The sequence below is a fragment of the Chlorocebus sabaeus genome, chromosome 21, assembly GCF_047675955.1.
Source record: "Chlorocebus sabaeus isolate Y175 chromosome 21, mChlSab1.0.hap1, whole genome shotgun sequence".
NCBI lineage: Eukaryota > Metazoa > Chordata > Mammalia > Primates > Cercopithecidae > Chlorocebus > Chlorocebus sabaeus.
Window position 1 is genome coordinate 63,246,294 of NC_132924.1, and position 21,103 is coordinate 63,267,396.

Below are 21,103 nucleotides of genomic sequence, written 5' to 3' on the forward strand. Positions count from 1 at the left end.
AAATTATGGATTACATTATATTAATATAAACTTGATGAAATCAGAACAGGATATGTATATTTAAATGTATAAGGGGAGATACTAGAAGTACTAAAATAGCACAATAAGATTGAAGGGGAGGAAGTGGAAATACATGTGAAAGTAATCACAAAAAAGCTCCTGTGCCAGTGATTTGCCCGGTTGCTTTTATATCTGCTTTTTATGCTTGTCCTGCCCTCCTCTCTATCATAGAAATTGACCCCTTCAAACATTGTTTTCTAGGTCTCTGCCTTTGGCAATATATCCTCTGGCTACTTCCATTACCAAGAACTCAACTTGCCAATACCAGATTCCAAAACTGAGCCCACAATGTGTCTTTGTTCAAAGAGAGGGGAAAGGCAATCAACTACCCTGTGGAAGATTGGTTACTTTGTACTTCTTTCTCCTCTGAGGTGAGGGATTTGCCCTCATGGGGCGAATATACACCCATTCTGTGCAGGTGTTTTACAGGTCTTTTCGTCCTTCAGTGCTGCCATCACTACTTCTACTGGACTTAAAGATACATTAGAAGCTGTCAGTATCCCATATCCTCCTGCTATGTAAATCATTGGTGTTATTACAGGCCTCACATCTAGAAGTATTTGTCTTTTCAAAATTCAGACTATCTTACTGAAACCAGACTTACAGTGTGGGCTAGGACAACATCTTGTGGAGTTGGGTGGTGTCCTACAAGAATTATATAAACTTTGAGATATTGACCAATATAAAGCCACTACCCTGGGCAAAATTCACATATACAGGAATACAGGGGTGCAAGTAGAAATGATCTCCTTTAGAGTTACTTAGTTATCTGTTTGAATAATTTTTGTCTTTTGTCCTGATAACTCTGCTCGTTGCTGCTTTAATAATCTTGATTTTCAAAGGAGAATGCTTACAGTAAGGAACATATCAATGGTTTCATTGAATTTGGACATTGAAAATGCCACCTATGGTATTGGACTATGTTTTGGACCTCAAGAAATTCCGTGGAGTTCGTCTCAGTGCTTACATACTGAATGGTTTGATGATGAACGTCAACAATTGAGTGAAGGCAGGGCAGTTAAGAAGCAGAAACTTCAGGAAGGTGTCACAGAAGAAGGACTCCTATTAATAGTGGAAATTCTTTAAAAAGATAAAAGACATTAAGAATAAGTCTAACAGCAAATTGACAAGCTTCCTATGATAAACTCTTTGAAATATTCTTTAAAAACAAAAAAGATGACTAGAACAAATAAAATGAATACTTTTAAACTCATTATTATAATAAGGAATAATCTCTAGATTAAAATATAAATTTTCAAAATCCCAATGTATCAATAAATGTAACTATACAATCTCTGAAGAACCAGAGAAGCTAATTACAAAGCTTATAATAAGAATAGCCAGAATATTGAGGGGAGTGGTAGGGCATGTAATTAATGTCCACCCAAAACAGTCATTAAAATGTAAAATAGGCTGGGCTCAGTGGTTCACGCCTGTAATCCCAGCACTTTGGGAGGCCAAGGAGGGCAGATCACAAGATCTGGAGATCAAGACCATCCTGGCTAACACAGTGAAACTCCATTTCTATTAAAAATGCAAAAAATTAGCCAGGCGAAGTAGAATGTGCTACTTGGGAGGCTGAGACAAGAGAGTGGTGTGAACCCAACAGGCGGAGCTTATGGTGAGCTGAGATGCTGAGATTGCGCCAGTGCACTCCAGCATGGGTGACAGAGCGAGGCTCCATCTAAAAATAAAAAAAAAAAAGGAAAATAAAGAGTAATGAAAACATGTTAATAGAAAGTAATAATTAACAAAAAAATTTAATGACACAGAAATAAGTTCACATACTTATAGAAATTTAGTAATTGATGGAGATGTTGGATTTTAGTGGCGTGATATAGGTCTATTCAAATTAATTAAATAAGTTTACCAAAAACCTAAAATTAAATCATTGACCAGGCATGGTGACTCACACCTGTAATCCTAGCACTTTGGGTGGCTGAGATGGGTGGATCAATTGAGACCAGGAGTTAGAGACCAGCCTGGGCAACATGGCAAAACTCATCTCTATAAAAAGTACAAAAATACTAGCCAGAGTGGTGGTGCATGCTTGTAGTCCCAGGTAGCTGTGGGGCTGACTATTCACTTGAACTTGGGAGGTCAAGGCTGCGGGGAGCTGAGATTACACCACTGCACTCCAGCCTGAGCAACAGAGGGAGACTCTGTCTCAAAAAAAGAAAAGAAAAATCCTAGAGTTAAATCACACTTAACATTCAAAGACTAAATATATTTCTCTCAAAATCAGGAAAAATACACAGTTGTTACTTCTTTATTCAACTTTTTATTTGTGTCATGGCCAATGCAATATGACATGAAAGGACATAACATATATATATGAGAGTAGAAAGTAAATAATATTTATTTATAGATTACATGAACATTTACACAGTTAACCTGAAGGAATCCACAGGTACCTTTTGAGAACTAAGTTTATTTACAAACTGTTTCTATTTGCTATGAATATACAACTAGAAAATGCAAAATTTAAAATACCAAATGTAATAGCCTCAAAATACATGAAACTCTTAAAGATAAATATAAGAAAGTATATACAAGATCTGTTTGAGGAAATCTACAAAATACAGATGAGATAAAGAATATCTAAATAAATCAATAAACACATCATGCTTATAGATTTGTGATCTCAATGTTGTTAAGATGTCTACTATTCTCAAATTGATTTATAGATTCAGTGTAATTTCATTGGGTCTTTTTTGTGGAAAGTGACAAACTAACTCTGAAATGTATATTTTAAAATATAATAGATTACCAGAACAATTTTGAAAAAGAAAAATAATAGGAGGACTTAAACTATCTGACTTCCAGGTAGCTGACTGGACACATCAGGTACTTGCCTCTTCCACAGAGAAGAACCAAAATAGCAGGTAGAGAACTTAAACAGATCTTCTAAGACAGAATACTGGAATTCAACAGAGAAGTGATAAGAAACAGCTAAATCAAGGGAGGGGAGGGAAGTGAGGCAGCTTGCTGAGGTAGGATCACCTGGGAGCCTAGAGACACTCTCCAGTTTGGAAAAATAATAAGTGAGAGATCCCCAGTAGTACACATTCCCCCTAGGGGCTCCTTTAATCCTAGCCATGGGAGGGTCCTTTGGCCTTTATGGGACCTAAGATCATCACTGGAAACTGCCTGGAGACTGTGAGAAGGTATTGCTTTAGAGAGGGAGCTTATGCTGGATTCTACACACCCTCAGAGTCCTAAGCAGCTACAACAAGGTGCCATTTTGAAAGCCCAGCCCCCACCAGACTGCATCCTGCCTTGGAGATCCCAAAGCCCTTATGTCCTCACATTCCTGGAGCCCCATTACCTTTCCCGACTCAAAACAGTTTTTGATGCAGGCAACTGCTGCCAAAGCTGAGTCCGGAGTTGCTGGCAGTGACATCCTTCCAGAAGGGTGGCCACGATAAAAGTCTATTGCACCCCCAGCATCCACCACTGCTGGTTGTTACTGCTTGTGTTGTCAGAGCCAGGACCAAAGGGCGAGCCACTAGCATCAGCACTGCTCCCACAGCAAAAGGATAATGGGGCATTGTTTTTGTACCCCAAGGGTAAATTTCACTGCTCATAGCTGCCACTGTGCTGGGTTGCAGCCTCTGGGGCTAAAGCATTAGCAAAGTTTGTGTCCCTAGCTGCCTGCCTGTGGAGTCTTCCACTGAAAGCAACTTCGCCTTCTCCAGTAACATGGTCACAGTACAGCCACTGTGGCCCCCGACCTAGCATACCGCCAGAGACCTGGTAATCACCTGGCCCATTAACTACCACAGCCAACCTTGCTTGACATGCACCACCAGGGTCCCTGTGGGCAGGTCTGCCCAATTAAGCTCCACCCTACCGCACTGAAAAACAAAAAGTAAGAAAGAAAGGAACAAACGATACACAACACAACGAGAAATCAATAAATACAATGACAAGAATAAGCCTTCACATATCAATAATAACCTTCAACGTAAATGGATTAAACTTTCCACTTAGAAGATAGAGACTGGCTGAATAGATTTTAAAAATGACCTAATTACAACCTGCATACAAGAAACTCGAGGAATTCAAAGAATTCGTTGAAACAAATAAGAATCAAACACAACATATCAAAACTTACAGGATACAGCAAAATCATTGCAAAAAAGAAGCTTATAACAATGAATGCCTACATTTAGAGAGTAGAAATTTTTAAGAAAACAATTTAATTATGTACCTCAATGAACTAGGAAAGTAAGAACAAACTAAATTCAAAATTAGTAGAAGGACAGAAATAAACATCAGAGCAGAACAAAATGAAATAGAGACTGAAAAAAAAGATACAAAAGATTAACAAAATGAAAAGTGGGTTTTTTTTAAAAGATAAACAAAAATGCTTGCTAGACTAATCAGGCAAAAAGAGAGAAGACCCAAAATAAGTAAAATCAGAAAGGAAAAAGGAAACAATACAACTGACACTACAAAAATACAAAAGATCTTCCAAGACTATTATGAAAAAACTATACAGTAACAAAATAGAAAACCTAGAGGAAATGGATAAATTCCTGGACAAATACAAACTTCCAAGACTGAAAGGAGAAAATAGAAAATATGTACAAACCAATAATGAATACTGAGGTTGAATCAGTAATAAAAACTCCCTCAACAGAGAAAATTTCAGGTCTATTTAGCTTCACTGCCAAATTCAACCAAATTTTCAAAGAACTAATATGAATTATTCTCAAACTATTCCAAAAAATTGAAGAGGAGAGAATTCTCCCTAATTCTATGAGTCCAGCATCACCCTGATCCTAAAACCAAAGGTGCAACTTTAACAACAACAACAACAAAGAGAAAACCCAGAAATCTACAGGCCAGTATCCCTATCAAAAATAGATGCAAAAATTCTCAACAAGATACTAGCAAATCAAGTCCAACATCACATCAAAAAGATAATACACTATGATACAGTGGAATTTATTCCAAAGATGCAACAATGAGTCAACATATACAAATCAATAAATTTGATACATCACATCAAAAGAACAAAGGACAAAAACCATACAATCATCTCAAAATATGCAGAAGAAGCATTTGGTAAAAAATATATTACAAGGTTATATGGGCTAAAACAGAATGATACTGGCATAAAAGCAGACACATAGACTGATGGAACTGAATAGAAAAAACAAAAATAAATCCCTGCACTTACAGCCAAGTGATTTTTGACAAAGTTACCAAGAACATAATCAGGGAAAGAACGAGCTCCTCAAAAAATGGTGCTGGAAGGATAGGATATCTATATGTAGAAGAATGAAACTGGACCCAATCTCTCACTATGTACAAAAATCAACACAAGTTGGCAGAAAGACTTAAATGTGAGACCCAAAATAAAACTACTAGAAGAAAACATAGGGAAAACACTCCAGGACATTGGTCTAGACAATAATTTTATGGCTAAGACCTCAAAAATGCAGACATCATCAACAATAAAATTAGACACATGGGACTATGTTAAACTAAAAGTCCTCTGTGCAGCAAAGGAAGGAATCAACAGAGTGAAGAGAACAATCTGCTGAATGAGATAAAATGTTTGTATACTATTCAGCAGATAAGGGACTAATATATCTAGAATATATAGGAAACTCAATAGCAAAATAATAATAATTCTTCCATTAAAAAGTGAGCAAAGGACATGAAAAGATGTTTTTCAAAAGAAAGCATACAAATGCCCAATAGGTATATATATATAAAAAATGCTCAACATCTCTAACCCTAAAAAAGTTAGGGAAATGCAAATGAAAACCACAATGAAATATCTTCTCAACTCAGTTAAAATGGCTGTTAACAAAAAGACAGAAAATAACAGATGCTGGTGAGAATGTGAAGAAAAGGAATGTTTTGTACAGTCAGTGGAAAGGTAAGTTAGAACAGATGCTGTGGAAAATATTGTGGCGATTTCTCAAGAAACTAAAAATATAACTACTATACGATGCAACAATCACACTATTTGGTATTTATCCAAAGGAAAAAAAATCAGCATGTCAAAAGGGTACCTGGACTCACATGTTTATTGCAGCACTATTCACAATAGCAAAGACATAGTCAACCTAAGTGACTATCAATGGATGGATAATAAAGGAAATATGGTATATATACACAGTGAAATTCAATTCAACCAGATAAAAGAATAAAATTCTGTCATTTGCAGTAACATAAACGGAACTGGAAGTTATGTTAAGTAAAATAAGCCAGGCACAGAGACAAATATCATGTGTTCTCACTCATATGTGGGGGCTAAAATAGTTGATCTCATGATGTAGATAATAGAAAGATATTAGAGGCTGGAAAGTGTGTGGGTGAATGTAAGGGATGGAGAGAGGCTGGTTAATGAGTACAAAATAAATAGTCTGGTGGAAGATAAAAGTTCCAATGTTCAACAGCAGATTAGGTCTTAGCCATAAAATTGTTGCCTAGACCAATGTTCTGGAGTGTTTTCTCCGTATTAACAACAATGTATTATAAATTTCAGAGTAGCTAGAAGTGCAGACTTGAATTGCTTCCAACCCATAGAAATGATATATACTCAAGGTGATGGATACTCCAAATACCCTGATTTGATCATTACACATTCTACACATGTAACAAAATATCACATGTACCTTATAGATATGTAAAGTATTATGTATCAATTTAAAAACTATCTGACTTCAAGCTTATTATAAAGTTACAATAATCTAGATAACTTATTATTGTTGAAGGACAGACATATAGATCCATGAAATTGAATAGTGTCCAGAAGTAGACCCGAATATATATGGTAAGTTTCATTTTAATAAAAATGTGAAGGTAATCCAAAGAAACAAAATAATGTTTTCAAAAAAATGACTCCGAAATAATTAGATACCTCATGGACAAAAGGAAATGTCTTGCAATAGCTCACCATGACATGAACATTGTCTCAAAAGAGATTATGAACCTAAATATAAAATCTAATACTATAGAAATTATAAAATAAAACATATGAAAATAATTTTGAGAATTTGGAGATGTAAAATATCTTTAGATTTGACAGAAATAGCACAGATTATAAAATCAAAATATTGATTAATCAGATGTTATTAACATTGAGAACTTAAATTTGGTCATTAAAAAACTGTTAGGAAAAATAACAAGGCAAACCAGACTGGGTGAAAAATGTGTGTGTCCCTACATGCTTGCATGTACATCTGATGAAAAGCCAGCATTCATAATGTATAAACAGTTCTTAAAGATTAATAAAGTAAAGATAACCCAATAAAAACAAATAGTGAAAGTTTTGAACAAAGTCTTCATAAAACATAGTATATTACTGGCAAAGAAACATTAAATCATACTCAACATCACTATTCATCAGGCATTTTAAATAAAACCATTATAAAATATCACAACACATCAACTTGAACATTTAAAAGACTGAATGTCAGACAAATGGAACTCTCATATATTGCTGACAGAAAAGTAAAGTTTCCAGCTACTTTGAAAATCAGTTTGACGCTGTGTTAGTCCATTCACATTGCTATAAAGAAATACTTGAGGCTGGGTAATTTATAAAGAAAAGAGGCTTATTTTGGCTCACAATTATACAGGCTTTACAATAAGAATGGCACTAGCATCTGCTCGCCTTCTGGTGAGGACCTCAGGAAAATTCCACTCATGGCATAAGGCAAAGGGGAATCAAGGGTGTTCCATGGCAAGAGCCGGGGGAAGAGAGACAGGAGGAGATTCCAGGCTCTTTTAAGGGACCAGGTATCACATGAACTCATACAGTGAGAACTCACTCATTACTGCAAGGATGGCACCAAGCCATTCAAAAAGGGATCAGCCCCATGACCCAAATACCTTCCACTAGGCTCCACTTGCAACATGTCAATATGAGGGGACACACATCCAAACCATATCAGACAATTTCTGATAAGGTTAAATACACACTTAAAATAGAGCTAGCAATCCTCTTCTTAGGTATTTATGCAAAAGGATTGAAAACTATACTCACACAAAGTCTTGCACATACATTTTTTATATTATCAAAATGGGAAACAACCTTAATGTCCATTACCTGATGAATGGATTAAAACATTTATGTACTCATATATAACACTCCACAGGAGTACAAACGAATACACTACAGATATAAGATAGATATGTACTAAAACATGGGGCTAAGTGAAATAAGCCAGAAATAGAAAATAGTACATACTTTGCATTTATTTAAAGTTTTATTTTTATTTTTTTTATAATTTCAAATTTTATTTTAGATTCAAGCAGTACATGTACAGGCTTAATACCTGGGTGTATTATGTGATGCTGAGGTTTGGGATGTGAATGATCCCCTATATAGTGAGGATAGTGCCCAACAGTTAGTTTTTCAAACCTTGCCTCCCTCCCCACTCTAGTATTCCCCACTGTCTATTGTTGCCATCTTTATGTCCATAAATACACCACATTTAGCTCCCACTTATAAGTGACAACCTGTAGTATTTGGCTTTCTGTTCCTGCATTAACTGACTTAGGATAATGTCCTATAGCTGCCTCCATATTGTTCTAAATGGCATAATTTCCTTTTTTGTGGCTGCATAGTATTCCATGGTATATATGTGCCATATTTTCTTTATCCAGTCCACCATTGATGGGCACCTAGACTGATTCCATGTCTTTGCTATTATTGCAGTAGTGAACATACAAATGCATGTGCCTCTTTGTGGAACAATTTACTTTCTTTTGGATGCATATTCAGTAATAAGATTGCTCAGTCAAATGGTAATTCTGTTTTAAGTCATTTGAGAAATCTCCAAACTACTTTCAACAGTGCCTGAACTAATTTCCATCAACATTCACTTTTCTATAAAAGTGAATGTATAAGCATTCACTTTTCTCCACAGCCTCACCAGTGTCTGTTATTGCTTGCTTCAACAGCACATGTACTAATAGTGGCCATTCTGAATGGTGTGAGATGGTACCTCATTATGGTATTTGATTTGCAGTTCTCTGATGATTAGTGATGTTGAGCATTTGCTCATATGTTTGTTGGCTGCTTGCATATCTTCTTTCGAGAACTTTTTGTACATGTTCATGTCCTTTGCCCACATTTTAATGGTGTCATGTGTCTTTTGCTTGTTGAACTGTTGAAAGTACTTTGTAGATTCTGGATATTAAAACTTTGTCAGATGCACATTTTGCAAATATTTCCTCCCATTCTGTAGGTTGTCTGTTCACTTTGTTGATAGTTTCTTTTGCTGTACAGAAGCTCTTTTGTTTAATTAGGTCCCACTTAACAATTTTTTTTTCTTGCAACTGCTTTTGAGAACTTAGTCATAAATTATTTCCCAAAGTCAATGTACAAAATGGTGTTTTCTAGGTTTTTGGTTAGAATTTTTACATTTTGAGATCTTAATTCTTCTTTGGTTAACTTTTGTATTTAGTGAAAGGTAGGGGTCCAATTTCATTCTTCTACATATAGCTAACCAGGTATCCCAGCATCATTTAGTGAATAGGGAGTCCCTTCCTCATTGCTTACTTTTGTCAATTTGTGTCAAAAATCAGATGGTTGTAAGTATAAGGCTCTATTTCTGGGTTCTGTATTCTGTTTTATTGGTCTTTGTGTCTGTTTTTTTCACTGGTACCACACTGTTTTGATTACTAGAGCTTTATGGTATAGTTTGAAGTTGGGTAATGTGATGCATTCAGCTTCGTTCTTTATGTTTAGGATGCTTTGGATATTCAGGCTCTTTTTTTTTTTTTTTTTGGTTCCATATGAATTTTAGAACAGGTTTTTCTCACTTTTTGAAAAATAAAATTGGTTGATTGATAGAAATAGCATTGAATCTGTAGATTGCTTTGGGCAGTATGGCCATTTTAATGATATTAATTATTCTAATCCATGAGTATGAGATGTTTTTCCATTTTTTTTTTTGTCATCTATGATTTCTTTCAGCAGTGTTTTGTTCTTATTGTAGAAATCTTTTACTTCTTTGGTTAGATGTATTCTTAGTATTTTATTTCCTCTGTGGCTATTATAAATAGGATTGCATTCTGATTTGACTCTCAGCTTAAATGTTATTGGTATACAGGAATGCTACCAATTTTTGTATATTGATTTTGTATCCTGAAACTTTACTGAAGTCATTTCTTAGTTCCAGGAGCCTTTTGACAGAGTCTTTAGTGTCTTATAGGTATACAATCAGATTGTCAGCAAGTTAAGATAGTTTGACTTCTTCTTTACCTATTTGAATGCCTTTTCTTTCTCTTGTTTGATTGCTGTGGCAGACCTCCAGTGCTATGTTGAACACAGGTGGTGAGCATCAGCTTCCTTGCCTTCATCCAGTTCTCAAGAGGAATGCTTACAGCTTTTGCTTGTTCAGTATGATGTTGGCTGTGGGTTTTGTATAGATGGCTCCTAATACTTTGAGGTATGTTCCTTCAATGCCTAATTTGTTGAGGGTTTTTATCATGATGGAATGTTGAATTTTATGAGGCTTTTTTCTACATCAATTGAGATAATCACATGGGTTTTGTTTTAAATTCTTTTTATGTAGTAAATCACATTTATTGATTTGCATGTAACCTTGAACCAATCTTGTATCTCAGGAACAAAGCCTATTTGATCATGGTGAATTAACTTTTGAGTTTGCTGCATGATTCAGTTTGCTAGTATTTTGTTGAGAATTTTAGTACCTATCCTCACTGGGAAAGAATATTGGCCTGTAGTTTTCTTTTATCATTGTGTTTTTCCCAGGTTTTGCTTTCAGGGTGATGCTGGCTTTATTAAATGAGTTAGGGAGGAATTCCTTCCCCTTGATTTTTTGAAATAGTTTTCGTAGGATTGGTACAAGTTCATCTTTGTATGTCTGGTAGAATTTGGTTGTGAATCCATCTGGTTCAGGGCTTCTTTTGGTTGATTGATTTTTTATTACTGATTCCATTTTAGAAGTTGATATTGATCTGTTCAGGGTTTCAATTACTTCCTGATTCAAACTTGGGAGATTGGGTGTTTCCAGAAACTTATCTATTTCCTCTAGATATTGTAGTTTGTGTGCATAGAGGTGCTAATTATAATCTCAGGATCTTTTGTATTTTGATGGTATTGGTTGTAATGTTGTTTCTTAATGTGTTTACTTGGATTTTCTCTATTATCTAGCTAATGGTCTATCAATCTTTTTTACCCTTTTGAAAAAGCAACTTTTGCTTTCATTGATTTTTGGTTAGGATTTTTGGGTCTCAATTTCATTCAGTTCTGCTCTGATTTTAGTTATTTCTTTTCTTCTGGTAGTGTTGGGGTATCTTTGTTCTTGTTTTTCTACTTCCTCAATGTGTGATGTTAGATTATTAATTTGATGTCTTTCCAACTTTTCGAACTAGGTGTTTAGCACTATAAGCTCTCCTCTTAACACTGCTTTTCATGCATACCAGAGATTTTGGTATGATGTTTCCCTGTTTTCATTTATTTCTAAGAAATTTTTGATTTCTGCCTTTATTTTATTGTTAACCCAAAAGTCATTCTGGAATAAGTTATTTTATTTCCATGTAATTGTGTTGTTTTGGACAGATATTCTTGCTATTAATTTCTATTTGATTCCACTGTGGTCTGAGTGTATGACTGGTATTATTTGATGATATTATTATTTATTTATTGAGACTTGCTTTATGGCCAAGAATGTGGCCATTCTTGGAGTATGTGATCTATGCTCAGGTGAGAAGAATGTATATTCTGTGATTGATGGGTGGAGTGTTCTGTAGATGTTTATTAGGCCTACTTGGTCAAGTATGATATGATGTCCAGAATTTCTTTGTTATTCTTCTGCTTTGATGATCTGTCTAATGCTGTCAGCTGAGTGTTGGAGTCCTCCACTATTAATATGTGGCTGTCTAAGTCTTTTTGTAGGTTTAGATGTATCGGTTTATGAATATGGGTGCTCATTGGTTGAGGGAATATGTATTTAAGATAGTTAAGTCTTCTTTTGAATTGAACTCTTTATTATTATGTAATGCCCTCGTTTGTCCTTTTTGACTATTGTTAGCTTAAATTCTTATATCTGTTTTATCTGATATAAGAATAGTGACCCCTGTTCTTTTTTGATTTCCATTTGCATGATAGATCTTTCTCCAATCCTTTTCTTTGATCCCGTGGGTGTCATAAACGTTGGATGGTTCTCTTGAAGATAGCAGATGTATTGATCTTGTTTTTAAATCCAAATTGCTACTCTATGCATTCTAAGTGGGGCATTTAAAGCATTTACATTTAAGGTTCATACTGGTATATGATATTTTGTTCCTATTAAGAAGTTCTTAACTTGTTGCTTTGTAATTTCTATTGTGTGGTGCTGTATAGGCTGTGTGGACTATGAACTTAAGTGTGTTTTTGTGATAGTAGGCATTCTTTTTTCATTTCCATGTTTAGAATTCCTATAAGAATCTCTCATAAGGTTGGTCTGATGGTAATGTGCCCCCTTAGCCCTTGCTTCTCTGGAAAAGAGTTTATTTCTCCTTTGTTTATGAAGCTTAGTTTGGCAGGATATAAAATTATTGGTTAGAATATCTTTCTTTTAAGAATGCTAAAAATAGGCCCCTGATTTCTTCTGACTTATGAGGTTTCTGCTGAGAAATCTGCTTTTAGCCTGATGGAGTTCTCTTTTGTTATATATAAAGTTTTGGTGCTACAAAAGAAATAGTACTCAAATATAACATTTTCTTTTTAATTCTCAACAAGGCAAGGTACTTCTATAGAAGGGCACACCCTTACAGATGGAGCAATGGTAAATGCACACATGTACAAGGGAGGGAAAGGGGTTCTTATCCCTGATGCACCTGGGCCCTGCAGCTGTGTTGTTCTCCTATTGGCTGGGGTCAGATGGCACAGGCTAAACTAATTCTGATTGGCAGATTTAAAGAAAGTGATGAGGTGAGTGGTTTGGTGGGAAAAATGGTTATGACAGAGCAGGTAATTGGAATGAGTCAGGGTTTAGTAGGTAATTGGAATGAGTCAGGGTAGAGTAGGTACTCAGAATGAGTCAGGGTGGAACGGGTGATTGAAATGAGTCAGGGTGGAGCAGATAATGGAAAAAGGTTGCTTTATGAGGAAGTTAAGTTTAAAAGTAGATGGTAAAGAATTGAACATACTGACATACTGATTCTTTGAAAATAAATTGATGACTTATATCTAACAACCCTTCCCCTCATATTTCCTCACAGCTTTCTTTTCAAATGTTTTTAACATGTCTTGGCTTAGTAGATGTAGCTTATACAGTCTACATTTTTATTGTCACCTACCAAAATATTGACTTAAATCCAGCAGCTATTTGATTTTGGGTTTTAAATTTGATCTGGTACTCCCCATGGGCCTTCAATTGTGTTTAAATAGACATGAGAGTCGAAAGACCTATAAGGGGCTTTTCGCACTTTATGAAGTCTTTTTTTCCTTCCTCTGGTTGATAAAATGCCAGGGTGAAAGGGATAGCCAGCTGGACTAAAGCACAAGTGCCACTCCAGTTATTCAGCAGAGTGTCCAGTAAAGGTCCACCCCAATACCACCACACATCTGCTAGGGGATGAACAAGGGCTGACTGGTTGATAAGCTCTTGAAAATTCTTAAGTTCACTGCATCCCTTCTGGTCTCCAAGGAACGCTAAGTTTCCTCCCTGTCATGAGAGACACGAAGTGAACTTAGTGTTGGGAGATGGAATCTGGATGACCCTCGGGGGCTGACCCACAGAGTGCTGGACTTTGGGATATAGCAGAGAGAGATCTTGGCACGACTTACTACTCCAGGCTGTAAAACCCTGGAAAAGAGCTACCATGCAGCCCATGCCCGGTTGACTGGAGGACTACCTTAGTGGAAAGGGGACAGTCTGGGCCTCTAGCCTGCCATGTGCACAAGCATAACAATTGCTTTAGTTTAACGTGCAGACAGAATATTTGATCCATTCCAAACAGGCATTTGCTTCTTGGTATCCTGTCTTAGTCGCCAAAGTTTGTTTTAAGTCTTTTAACTTTTATGATAGCTATCTTGGTCTTGTCCTTAGATGGAGGAAGAGCTATTGTTCCATTGTGAGAGGTTTTGGAAGAAGGCTTAGAGGAAGGTGCAGGTGGTGGGAGATCAAAGAAATGCACTTCAAAGAATCTAATAGGGTTTGTCCCTGAAAACTCAGCCCTCATACCACAAAACCAGCTTAAAGAAGGGAGCCGGTTTAGAAAAGGGGAAGAACTTTGAGGGTTTCAGATAATAACCTGTATAGAATTACACTGGTTAGCTGACAGTTAGTGGGGATGGCTGTCCCTCCAGTAAAATGAATGTATGGTTTTAGGAAACTACAAAAACCGATTGGGGCAGTCCATTCTTGCTCTTTAGTGGTCCACAGAACATTGGGCTAACTATGGCCTAAAAGCTCTAGATCAGGGAGCAAGACTCCTGGTTGACACTGGAGTCTTTGTCGAAATCTCCCTGGATTGAATGGTCCCAATTCACTAATGCCCAGTCTGAGGAGAGTCAGGAGGGACAGTGGCGCTTTTCTGAAGTAGAGAGCTGTCTTTGACTTGGCAAGTCCCCACAAAGTATAACAAGGCAAGCGTTAAATGCAATAGTTTAAGACAAAATTGACTTGGTTATGTTAATAACTAGATGGTCAACAATAGAGTGAGGAAAGAAGAAAGAGTAATAGAATAGAAGAAAGAGTGTTAAATTTTTCTTAGCTTTAGTTTGGTAGGGTTTTTCCCCTGGGACCATGGCCCATGACTCTAGAGGGAGCGGGGCTTTCTTGACTTGGGTATGATGAGTTCATCCTCTTTTCACTGTACAAACAACAGTCTAGGTGGCTAGCAGCACAAGGTAGGGTCCTTCGCAGGCTGGCTTGAGTTTTCCTTCTTTCCACCCTTTGATAAGAAGAATCTTCAAGCTGGTTCTGGCTTACTGGAAGTTCTAGGGGTGTTACCTGTGCTAAAAGACTTTTAGTTTTGAGAGAAAGGAAAGAGGAAGATAAACCAAGTATATAATTTCTAAGAAATTGATCTTTTGTTTTAAATGTGGGGACATCAGCAGTGGACTTTATAGTTTTTGGTGCCTTCTTCCTGAGAAATTTCCTTTAGCACCTATTTTCATCAGTTTTTAGACCAAAGAAAGCCAAACACCATTTTATATTTGACAATACTTCCTGTATGATTTTTACACCAGATAAGCTAAATCTCACCTTTATATTAGTGTGTTATTAATGTTAAACTCAGTTTTAATAAAACCTTGTAGACATATTTATTTACTTTTAACATCTGACCATAAGGCAAGAATTTTTTATACACTCTTTTTAACCTTTTATAATTTTTGTTAAAGAACAAGTTAGTGCTTTAAGAAAAACCCATTGTGCTTTTATTTTAATGTTCGGCTCACAGAAAAACTGGATGATACCTTTTTATCTTTAGCCAATATGTTTACACACAGAATTTCCTTACAATTAACATTTTAAAACTTGCTTAAACCTTTAAAACAGAATTTTTTTAACCTTTTAATGTAGATAAAAATCCACATTATTATGCCTCCTTATAATCATTTTACCAAAAATAGATTTTACTTTCCTTATACACTTTGCACATAAACTGTTTCTTCAATAGTTTTACATTCAGGAGGCCTAATTACTTTTAAATTATACAACATTTCTTGCATAAATTCCCTTTCACAACACACTTTTTTTTTTTTCCATGACTTTCACAGACAATTCTTCAACCTGCCTCAACTTTCTGACTTCTTGCAAACATCCCTTTCTTTAAACAACCAGTTAATTTTTTTAGGAAAAGAATTTACCATATGACATTCTTTTTACATAAATTCTCCCTCTTTTTTTTTTCCCAAAGATGATAACCATTCTTTTCCAAAGGAAACTTCCTGCATGTCTGTGGACTAAACTGTGTAAGGCCACAAGATTAGAAGTTAAGATAGTACATGTTACACTGTTAACTTTTAACAAATTTTACTTTTGTTGAAAACCTTGTAAGTTTGGGATTTCAATTATCTTTTGCTATTAATAAGACCTCGTTTAGTCCAAATTAACTTAGAATTGATGTAGATGGTTCCTTCCTGGTTCTGTAAATACTTTAAGGCTTGACTGGGTGCAAATAGCTCAAATGTTTGAGCAGACCAATTATTAGGCAATTTTCCTAACTCTGCTTTTAGAAGAGTTTCCTTATCAATTACTGAATACCCATTGTGTCTTTCTTTTTTTTTTTTTAAGTTCAAATTTGACCTCTTCTTCTTCTTTTTTTTTTTTTAATACTTTAAGTTCTAGGGTACATGTGCACAATGTGCAGGTTTGTTACATATGTATACATGTGCCATGTTGGTGTGCTGCACTCATCAACTCATCAGCACCCATCAACTCGTCATTTACATCAGGTATAACTCCCAATGCCATCCCTCCCACCTCCCCCCTCCCCCCACCCCATAATAGGTCCCGGTGTGTGATGTTCCCCTTCCCAAGTCCAAGTGATCTCATTGTTCAATTCCCACCTATGAGTGAGAACATGCAGTGTTTGGTTTTCTGTTTTTGCAGTAGTTTGCTGAGAATGATTGTTTCCAGCTGCATCCATGTCCCTACAAAGGACACAAACTCATCCTTTTTTATGGTTGCATAGTATTCCATGGTGTATATGTGCCACATTTTCTTAATCCAGTCTGTCACTGATGGACATTTGGGTTGATTCCAAGTCTTTGTTATTGTGAATAGTGCTGCAGTAAACATACGTGTGCATGTGTCTTTATAGCAGCATGATTTATAATCCTTTGGGTATATACTCAGTAATGGGATGGCTGGGTTAAATTTTCAAACTAGAAATATTTCAAACTAGAAATATTTCTAGCTCTAGATCCTTGAGGGATCTCCATACTGTTTTCCACAATGGTTGAACCAGTTTACAATCCCACCAACAGTGTAAAAATGTTCCTATTTCTCCACATCCTCTCCAACACCTGTTGTTACCTGACTTTTTAATGATTGCCGTTCTAACTGGTGTGAGATGGTATCTCATTGTGGTTTTGATTTGCATTTCTCTGATGACCAGTGATGATGAGCATTTTTCCTCAATCACCCAGAAGGAACCGTGTATCATACTGTGCTGAAGGGAGTTCCTCCTAGGTCTGGTCGGACCTTTGTATGGTAATTAAGATTTAGATCCCCTGTTAGGAAACCTGCTGGGTTAAGAGAATTTTCAGTGGTTAATATTAAATCATCTTTTTCTAACATGATAGCCCCATACTTTAAGATTTTTAAGATTTTTAAGTTGGTAAGTTACCTTTTTGCTTCTTTTTTTTTTTTTTTTTTTTTTTTTTTTTTGACTTAGGATAGTTATGAACTGGTGAGGTGTGCTCACAATGAGGTTTCCTCTAAAAGCTATTTTTCTACTTTCTTCTACTAGCAAAACAGTTGCCGCTACAGATTAAATGCATTTGGGCCATCCACGGGTTACTGGGTTAAGGATTTTTGATTAGGAAGTCTACAGGTTGTCAGTTGTCTCAGTGCTTTCAAGCTATGCCCTTGTTTATACTGACAACAAGGTGGTATTGGAGTGTTATAGTGTCACGGAGAAGACTTTCAATTATCAATTATAGGTTTTAAATTTACCCTGGGTTTTAAAGGAATAGGATACATTGTTCTCTCTTTACTACTTCTATCTCTCTCTTTCTCTCTTTCTTTCTCTCTTTGAGTTTCTATCTCTCTCTCTTGCTCTCTCTCTCTCTTTGACTCCCTCTTTGTCTCTCTGTCTCTTCTCTCTCTCTCTCTCTCTCTCTCTCTGGCTCTCTTTTTTCTTTCTCTTTCTGTTTTTCCTCTCTCTCTCTCTCTCTATTTCCTCTCTCTCTCTCTTTCGTCTCTGCTGGTCTTTCCCTGCCTCTACCAGCTGCTTATGCTGCTGTTCTCCCCTCTCCTTCTCCTTTTATCTCAGAGACTAAAAGTTCCTCTGAGGAGAAGACAACATTAGATGGGGGGAAACAAACAGAGGAGCGAGCAGTCCCTGAATTGACTAAAAAGGTGATAAGCTCATGTTTAAGTCCCACCTCCAAATTTATCAAGGGCTTCTGGTGGGACTCAAAATAGAAGAGACAGAGCCCCTCATCCCCTATTCTTCCTCAAAAGAAATGAGAGGAAGGGCTTCTTTATCCTTTCTTAGTCCAGGACATCCTCTCTTGAAGTGGCCTGTTCTTCCACATCTATAGCACCTATCTTGTCCTTCCTCCCTCTTAGTTCTGGGATTCTTTAACCCTGCTCCTCCATACTCTTTAGGGGGCCTGGTAGACAAGGACCTTGGTCCTCCAGATGGAGGCTGGGGTCCTTTTAGAGAAGAGTCTTTAGGTTGGGAGGAAACAGGCAGTGGGATGGTAATTCCTAAGAGTCAGGATTATAAGGAGGAGGGATAATGTGAGTAGAGGGGGAAATTGGAATGGGATCTGAGGTGGCAGTGGCTGTCTGAGGGGAAAGACTGGGGACACTGAGTGAGGGAAGATAGTCTAGGGGAATCCCATGCACTGGAGTCTTTAAGCATGAGAGCTGGCTCATCTAACTTTTAATTTTGAGGTGCCAGATTGGGTTCTTCCCTATTTGTTTTTAAGGGAAAAAGGAGTGCAGATCCTTACCTCCAACAAAAGGCATAGCCTTGTTCTTCTTGAGACACTGGACTTTTATCATTAACATATCAGGTTAGAAGCTTTCACATCACATCCTCATTTGACCCAAATTTTGGCCAGAATATTGAGGGTTTGAGGATGGGTCCCTGAGTCCAAATAAAATAGCAATATTTTATCATTTGTTGCTTTTTCTTATGTTTAGTCCTTTCATTATCCTCCCAGTGTTTTATCCTGAGACCTAGGGGCCTATGTAGGGGGGATATCTTTGTTACCATCTTTATCCCCCTTGCTCCTTGTCTTGCTTGGGGTATTTCCCATCTTGATGTTTTTGGGATAAGTTTCAAGATTCAGTTTCCCTTACTGGAAATTTCTCACCTTTTGAGGTGAGGCTCAATTTCCCCCACTGGAAATTTCTTGCCTTTTGGGGTGAGGCTCAATTTTCCCACTGGAAATTTCTTAGCTTTTCTACTACTGGAGGTTCATGTGAGTTTCAATCGCCCCAGTGGGGATGTCTCACCTCTTTTGAACCTCTAAGCCACCCAGCCAAGGAGTACTTCACCACCACCCCCTGCTCTATGGCTTTCTTACCTTGGTCCTGACCACCGAGGAAATACTTTAGCAGCTCCTGCAGCTTCTCCTTCATTGGTGTGCACAGAGTCATCGCAGTAGTATATGAGGATCCTTTAAGCTAGGTTGCTGTGCTGGCCAGTTTATTTATTTATTTATTTATTTATTTATTTATTTATTTCTGTGTTGCTCAGTGCCCGGGTTATTCCTGGCACTGGGTGGGTTCTGATTTCTTACCCCTGAAGCTGCCACAAGGGGTGGGGTATGCACCTCCTCATGAAAGAGAGCCAGAGACCAACCCCAGAGGGGAATGTAATCATGGGCAAGCCCCCAAATTGTTATATATAAAGTTTTGGTGCCACAAAAAAATAGCACTCGAATATAACATTTTCTTTTTAATTCTCAGCAAGGCAAGGTACTTCTATACAAGGGTGCACCCTTACAGATGGAGCAATGGTGAACGCACACTTGGACAAGGGAAGGGAAGGGGTTCTTATCCCTGACACACGTGGCCCCTGCTACTGCATTGTTCCCCTGTTGGCTAGGGTTAGACCACATAGGCTAAGCTAATTCTGATTGGCTAATTTAAAGAGCATGACTGGGTGAGTGGTTTGGCAGGGGAAAATGGTTATGACAGAGCAGGTAATCAGAATGAGTCAGGGTGAAGTAGGTAATTGGAATGAATCAGGGTAGAGCAGGTGATTGAAATGAGTCAGGGTGGAGCCGGTAATTGAAAAAGATTGCTTTATGAGGACGTTAAGTTTAAAAGTAGACGTTAAAGTATTTAACATACTGACCTATTGATTCTTTGAAAAGAAATTTAGAACTCACATCTAACACTTTGTATATAATGTGACCTTTTCCTATAGCTGCCTTTTAGATTTTTTTGTTTAACATTGCCCTTCAGCACCCTGGTGACTGTATGCCCTGGTAGTGTCCATTTTTTATATTATCCCAAGATGTTCTCTGGATTTCTTGTATCTGAATGTCTACCTCTAAAAAAAGTTTAAAAATTTTTGAATTATTACCTCAAATATATTTTCTAGTTTTGCTTTTTCTCCTTCTCTCTCAGGAATGCCAATAACTTACAGGTTTTGTCATCTTACATAATTCCATGTTTCTTGAAGATGGTTCATTTTTCTAAATTTTTTTTTCTTTATTTTCGTTTGACTAGGTAAGCATGAATGACTGGTCAAGTTCTGAAATTCTTTCTTCTGTTTGGTCCAATCAATTGATAAAGGTTTCAGTTGTATTTCTAAATTCCTTAAGTGAGGTTTTCAATTCAATATATTTATTTATTCCTTCATTTCCTGTATTGTTTAGAAGGTTTTTATTGTTGTTGATTTCCACCTTATCTTGGATCTCACTGAGCTTCCTTGCAATCTATGCTTTGAATTCTTTGTCATTTCTCAGTTTCCATTTTGTTTAGGGACCATTTCTATAGAGCTAGTGTGATAGTTTGGTGGTGTCAGTACATTCAGATTTTTCATGTTTGTCAGAATTCTTATGCTGGTTCCTTCTCATCTGGGAATGCTAGCACTTAAAATTTTGTAATTATTTTCATGCAAATAGGATTTTTAATTTTTTCTTTCCTTTTCTATAATATTACTGATTTTTTTCTTTCCTTTCCTCCTTTCCTTAGGGTGTGTTACTTTAGAGAATATTCCGTAGGGTGTTTTGGCTTTGCTTCTACATCCCTACATGCTTCTTTTGACAGGTTTTATATTGAGTTGTGCGGTTTGACCTATAGTCAGTAGATGGCACTTATGGGTAAGAGCTGGCTACAGTCAACATGGCTGGATATATACTTGATCCTTGTTGTCCAAAAGAAGCTCTCTGTTGTCTCAGACAATGGGCTGATACATG

General features: G+C 36.8%; 1 long non-coding RNA gene across 4 annotated transcripts in view; it reads left to right on the forward strand.

The window, feature by feature from the left end:
- LOC119626239 (uncharacterized) overlaps positions 1 to 21,103 on the forward strand; it is a 231,578-nt gene that overhangs the window by 29,064 nt on the left and 181,411 nt on the right. For 2 of the 4 annotated variants that reach the window (XR_005242406.2, XR_012090373.1), the window contains one exon: positions 262 to 431. The exons of the other annotated variants lie outside the window; for them this stretch is intronic. This is a non-coding gene — a long non-coding RNA (uncharacterized lncRNA). The remainder of the gene's footprint in view (positions 1 to 261; positions 432 to 21,103) is intronic. 4 annotated transcript variants of the gene reach the window in all.